This window comes from Otolemur garnettii, unplaced genomic scaffold (assembly GCF_000181295.1).
Source record: "Otolemur garnettii isolate 467f Iridium unplaced genomic scaffold, OtoGar3 scaffold00015, whole genome shotgun sequence".
NCBI lineage: Eukaryota > Metazoa > Chordata > Mammalia > Primates > Galagidae > Otolemur > Otolemur garnettii.
The window spans coordinates 9,915,243-9,922,499 of record NW_003852410.1 but is presented as its reverse complement, the minus strand read 5'-3'; positions in this window follow the sequence as shown (position 1 = coordinate 9,922,499).

Here is a 7,257-nt window from a genome sequence, read left to right as displayed (position 1 = left end):
TTAAAATTTTTTATAAAACCCTCTTGCATCTTTGTAAGTTCCAAGAAAGAAGACCTCTTTGAAATAGAAGTGGTAAGCAATTAGTCAAGAAAAGTGTGAGATTATAAAGTAAAGAGCAAAAGCAAAAGAAAAAAAATAGGTAAGATAAAAAAGAATTTTAAAATAAGCTAAATACTCAAGTCCAGGACAAATTTTTATTAGACTGCTTCTCCTTCTGATTAGAAAGTGAAAAATTACTAGTGACTAACATCTACCAAAGCAACAAACCACATAATCCACAAAATCAGAGTTTTTTTTTAAAAAGAAATCTTAGAGTTCTAAAAGATGACAATATGGCTGGTTTTAAAGAAAACCATGGCTCTCTTAAAAATGCCTGCCAGAGTGTTGAAGATGGGATGCACATCATAGACTGAAGACAAGTAGAGAAGGAAGTTAAAAAGTATTCAATCCTTTGAGGGTTTTTATACTTACACGTGGCTGACATAAAGGATGAGATTCCCGTGGAGTCCTTCCTGTTTGAGAGGGTTTCCACCTCCACACTAACTCTTCTCATCAGCCCTAAGCATGTACCTCCAAGTAGTTTACCAAGAGAAAGGGGTCAAGGAAGAAGAGCTGAGGGAGATGTAGTGTCTTCACCAAGGAAAGGTGGCAAGAGAAATTTCATCATGCAAGTTGATCTCAGCATGTGTGTGCAAAGTAGGCTGACGTAAACTGAGTGCAGAGGAAATGATCTCCCTCACCCGCATGACATTCTGAGACTACATTTTGTGCACTACAACCACCCTCCAAAGGTCAGGGTGTATCAGCCAAGAGAATTTCCATCAAGGCTTTCTGGGGCTTTCCTGGATATACTGACCTAACCCCTGCCCCCCCCAAACCTGGATACAGGATAGCAGAGTGTCAAGACATCTTCCAAGGCACAGAAGTTTGGTGGAAGAACTAAAATGCAAAAGGAAATCCTCAGTGACTCAAAAAATCTAGAGTCAAGGCTGGAAAACAAGGAAGTATCTATCTTTGACAGTTCAGAAAGGTGTGAGCTCAACTGTGAAAAATAAAGAGAGGTCTGGGATGCTGCCAATGTTCAGATGCCAAGTCCTTCTGAAAGGAAATTTCTTCCCTGCACCTCAGAATCTGTGAAGAAGTTGCGAACTGAATATGTTTAAAACTTTAGCAAAGACCAGAAGAAGTTCTACCATAGACAAGATTATAGTTGCCCATTATATCCTGAGAGAAGAAGAGGGTTGCCATTTGAGGGAATACATATCATGTATTTAATCTCTACTATTTTTATCTATTAAATGTCCAGGATACAACCAACAATTACATGATAATGAAGAAGATAAATGGCACATGGTTAGGCTATTGGGAAAGACTGAGAAATGACCTTGAAGTTAAAATCGTCAAGGACTAAAATAAATGTAATAAATATAATAAATGGTTTAGTAGAAAGGAAGGCTCTGCTGTGTACCTGGCTGGAGAATTTCTTTTCTTTTCTTTTTGAGATAGAGTCTTACTCTGTCACCCTGGGTAGAGTGCTGTGGCATTATAGCTCACAGCAAACTCAGACTCTTGGGCTCACGCAAGCCTCTTGCCTCAACCTCCCAAGTATCTAGGACTATAGACACCTGTCACAACACCCAGCTAGTTTTAAGGACAGTGTCTCGCTCTTGCTCAGGCTGGTCTTGAACTCCTGAGCTCAAGCGATTCACCTGCCTTGGCCTCCCAGGGTGCTAAGATGACAGGCATGAGCTCCTGTTCTGGCAGCCGGCTGGGGAATTTCATCAGAGGGATGGGAACTATAAAAGAAGAAAGGCAATGTTTTTAAAAAATAATAAATACCAATAAATTAGAAAAGGGAGAAATAAAAAGAACAACAAAATTAGAAGTTTTTCTGTGAAAAGAAAAAAATTGTAAAAGCATAACGAAACCGTTGGGGAAAATAAAACAATAAACAGAAAATACCAGCGTGAGGAAAGAAATAAAGGAGCATCATTTTGTATCTTATAGACACAAAAAGACCAGGGAAAACGATCAATGTATTTAGACTATTACACCTTTAATTAAATGAACAAATTCCCCACGAACTGCCAACATGGACATAAGAAATGTAATATCTGAATGACTCAAAACTATAGCAAGAAAAAATACTTCTGAACTTAAACTTTTATGTAAAGTCAATTACAGCAAAGACTTCACCAGTGAATTGTACCAAACTATTAAGCTATTAATAAGTATCAAACCATTAAGAAATAATTTTTAACACGATCTCTTTCTTTAAAATAGTCAAAGAAGTTAAGCACTCATTTTAGTAAGCCAACAAGACCTTCATACCAAAAGCTGAGAAAAATATTTCAAAGAAGGAAAACAATGAACTAATATCCCTCACGGACATAGATATGAAAATAATTAATGTTGAAATAGTTTTAGCGAACAGAATCTATTAATTTACAAAAAGTTAATACATCAAGACCAAGTGGATTTTATTCCAAGAATGTTAAGTCTGTCTTAATAATTAAAAGTCAATAAATATAATACACTATACATTAACAAAAGAGAAAGATATATAATAATCTCAAAAGATGCAGGAAAGGTATTTGATAAAATTCAACTTCCACTCATAACAGAAACTTTTAGAAAATTAGTAATACAATGATGTGCCATCAATCATGTAAAAGCCATTTAAAAAATACCTACAAAATATCATTGGACTCCTCTACTTTTGGAGAAAAGACTGAATGATTTCCTCTTAGAATTGTAATAATATATGTCACAGCTTTTATAATAATATAAGAAAAAATAAAAAGCATAAAGAATAGAATAAAATGAAGTGAAATTACCTTTATTTGAGGAAAGTATTATTGCATTCCTAAAAAAGAGAATGGAATCTATGAGAAAACTAGTAGAACTAATAGGTAAATATAGCAAAGTTGTATCAGACGTGAAAAATTGCAGATGTTATTTAAAAACACTACCATGCATCATGTTTGACACACTTTCAATGCCTAGTAATATATCATCAAAACCCAAAAAGATAGCATGGGCCTCTACACTGAAAGCTACAAATAATTGTTAGAATTAAAAACCTAAATAGATGAAGAGGTAAAATACATTTATAGATCGAAGGACTCAATATTGCTGATACATTCATTCTCCCCAAATGGATGTATGAGATCTGACAATTCAGCTCATGAACTCATCCTAGAAAAAGTGCTACACACCTCACTGCTGAATGTCACTGGGAAGTTCTCCCCTTGGGAATCTGTGCACTGATACAAGTGCCTAATCCACCCTGCAAAGCAATTTTGGAGCTCTTTCTGGAATGGCCATAAGAGCTGTCATCCTATTACCCTCAATGTCTTGAATGTCATCACAATGTCTTCCTTCCCGTGTTTTCTTTATCTTCAGGTAAAGAAAAAAGTCACTGGGAGCCATATCAGGTGAGCCAGGAGGGCGTTAATACAGTTATTTGTTTATTGGCTAAAAACTCCCTCATAGACAGTGCTATCTGAACAGGGGCATTGCCGTGATGCAAGGGCCACATCTTTCTCATGCTGAGGTTTTCAGTTAAGATTTTCCTAACTGTAAAAGTGTTACCTTCTCTGTATATCCAGGCCAGCATATGCAGCTTTGAGGCTTTGTGATGTGGGCCATTCACACTGGCATTAGTGATAACTCGGTGGTTTTGATTCGTATTTCTCTCATGATTAGTTATTCATATGTTTGTTAGCCATTTATCTATCTTCTTTAGAGAAGGTTCTATTCATGTCTGTTGCCCAGTGATCTAAGGCTCCCCAGGAATAGATTCACAAGCTATGGTATATGTACACCATGGAATACTATTCAGCCATTAAATGAATTCACAAGCTGTGGTATATGTATACCATGGGATATTATCCAGCCATTAAAAAAGATAGAAACATTACATCTTTTGTATTAACCTGGATGGAGGTGGAACACATTCTTCTCAGTAAAGCATCGCAAGAATGGAGAAGCAAGAATCCAATGTACTCAATTCTAATATGAAGGCAGCAGATGAGGTAACACAAAGGGAGGGAATAGGGGAATGAGGGAGCAGGGAGAGAGAAGGAGGGAAGGGTGTGGGATCATGGTGTATGGCACAACTCTCGGGGGTGAGACTCAATTATAAGAGGGACTTTACCTAACAAATGCAATCAGTCTACCTTTATACCCTCAATGAATCCCAAACAATAAAAAAAAAAAGAAAGATTTTCCTAACTGCTTTTCTACTGGTGTTTACTTGGTCTGCTTACTTCTCACAGTCAGCCAACAATTTTGATGCACAATGCAATGAATTTTTGCAATGTTTTCATCAGTTCTGCTTGTTCCTGGCCACTCTACACTCTCTATCAGAGACACTTTATCTCCCTTCTGAAAAATGTTTAATCCATTTGTATACTGCCATTTTCTTCATGGCATTATCCCCATAAACTTGGGAAAACATGTCCCTGACTTCACCTCTGCTCTTGTTCCAAGTGTACCAAGGAATTTATGAATGTTTGTTTGTTGCTGTAATTCAAGTTCCAACATTATCATGACAGCACACAGAAACACGCAACCATAATGAACGCTACTCAGCAAGACACTGCCACATGTCAGTGAGGACACAGCCATCAAACACTGACAGATCAAAGTTAGGAAACTTTACCAAGTTGTTTGTATGGGGCTGTCAATGTAAGCACATGGTGGCAAGTTCACGAATTTAATTATCAGACCATACGAACACACCACAAGGCCTATTGAATTTTAGCAAAATATTCCGAAAACAATACAAACAAGTAAATCTGAAGTTTATGTGGAAATATTCACAAGGATCAACAAATAGCATTATCCAGTAGAAATATACTATGAGTGACATAAAAATTTAAGTTTTCTGAAAGCCATGTTATAAAACTAAACCATGACATTAATTTTAGTAATACATTGTATGTAACCCAATATTCAAAATATTATCGTTTTGAATTAACAGGTGTTCCATATTATGAAATTATTAATGAACTATTTTACACTTTTCTTTGTACTTACATCGCATCTTGATTTGTTGTATTTCAAGTGCTCAGAGCCACACGGGCAGATGGCTACCCAGCTGGAAAGCACAGGTCTCAAATACACAAGTCAATTTTGAAGGAAAAAGAGAAGGGAAAAAAGAGAACAAGAAAGGGAATGGGTAGGTGATGGAGAAAGAGAACAGGGTGGAACAGGAGAAGGAGAACAAGAAGAAAAAGAATGAATGTGAAGGCCTTAAACCTTTCCTTTCTAAGAGTGGTACTTGCACAAGGAGAGGCAGATAAATTGGAGGAGAATTAAGATTCCAGAAATACAGAAATGTCCCACGCATATCTGGTCAATGGGCTTTCAACAAACATGATAAGTCACTTCAGTGGGAAAGGAAAACGTCTACTAACAAATGGTTCTGGAACAACTAGATAGTTACGATTTGTAAAAATAAAAGCCTCAACTCTACCTTTCTATACAAGAATTATTTTGAGAAGGATCGCAGCCCCAGATGTAAAACTCAGAGCCTGTCATAAAGCTTTCTAAAGGAAATGGAAGACTGTCGTCACCACTTGGAATAGGCCGACGTCGCTTGGGCAGCAGACAAAGCAGTAAGGACTGGATAAATCGGACTTGGTCACCAGGAAAATGAACATTGAAATAAAACATGCACTGTTTAGAATATAAGAAGGCAAACCAAGGACTGAGAATAAATAGTCTCAACACATTGATGTGACAGAGGATTTGGTGACCCTGAGAGGAACAGAATAAAACCGGAGGGAGCAAGTTCTCTCTTTCTCCTCAGCCTTCCTGCCTCCCTGCAGCAATTGCCGCTCAGAGGTCCCAACACAGAGCAAGCCGGCAAAGGAGAAATATGGGCTCAGTGTCCAGCACCGACACGACACAGTGAAGCTTGAAAGGATGGGACTCAAGCGGGGAGACCAGGGCTTCTACACGTATCCAGCACAGATAAAATTACGGTGCACCCTGCATGGGATAGTGTCTTAGACTCAATGCAGAAAAGCTGTATGTAACTATATGCTGCCTTGTTATATTGCATTACTAACTGCATGTAATTCCATTACCATTTTTTCTTGGAGGACGTACATACAATCATTTTCTTTTTATAATAATCAGGAATAAGGAAAACACTATAATGTGGTTCAAAAGAAAAGCTCAGCATGATATGCAATGTGTATTTCTGCCCTCCACGTCAGAAACAGAGGGGGTTTCATGAGGTGACAGAACCAGGGAGGGCCTGGATTATGTATTTTTATTAACCAAAGAAACAAGGCCCATTTGTCACTCTGGCCGACCAATAAGCATCAGTCACTCTCTCTCGTTCTTCCCTTCACACTTATTTTCCCCTTTTTCCCCCACTCATCCTTTCTTCTCAGAAATGGCCTTAGGGACAGACTGAGAGCACACGTGTGATTCCTACAGCTGTGGTTCCCACGGGCTGTGAGTCAGTCTTTCATCAAACCATCCAAATGGGTCTTCCTTTCCCAGAGAAAGGCCTTTGCAGGATTTTAACAGATAATTCCCTACGCAAATAGAACTGTGAAACATCAAAACCAGTCATGAAGAAAGGCAGGAACAAAGTTGGCTGAACATTTTAATCTATCAATAAAAACAACAAAGTTTTTCCGAGACTTCTAGGGAAATGCAAGTCTGTGAAAAGCTCTCCGTCCTCCTCCTTCTCGGCCCAGTCAGTGGCCCCCCGTGCCTCTCTCCAATTTCCGTAGCTGATTAACAGAACAGTAGAAACGCTGGAGAGAATTTAGAAAGTCATGATGAAAACATTTGTGAGTGACAAAAGAGTAAACATGCTTAAAATTACTGATTGGAAAGATGATCTAGGATGAAAAGCAGACGACCCAAAACTCAAAGCCGAGAACGGCATGAGTGATATTAGCCAAGGAGAAAGTGTCAGGTCTAGCAGACGGAAGGCACAGAGTTCCCACTGCCAGGCCTGTCTCTGCAACCAGCAGCAACATAAATACACTAACGTAAGTGTAAGGTGACAATACGAACGCAAGTGACATCTATTCACGTGCCACGGATTTGCCTCATTCCTAAGTTACCGTCTGCCAAAAACTTGAGGTGGCGTCGGAAATCGTGACTATTTTTCATCTATTTTCACAGCAAGACATCTATAATCAAGATGGAGAATTGAGCTGGCATAAAAAGCCTCCACCCCTACAACAAACACAAACAATTGATAAAGGATATTGTGGGTTTTTT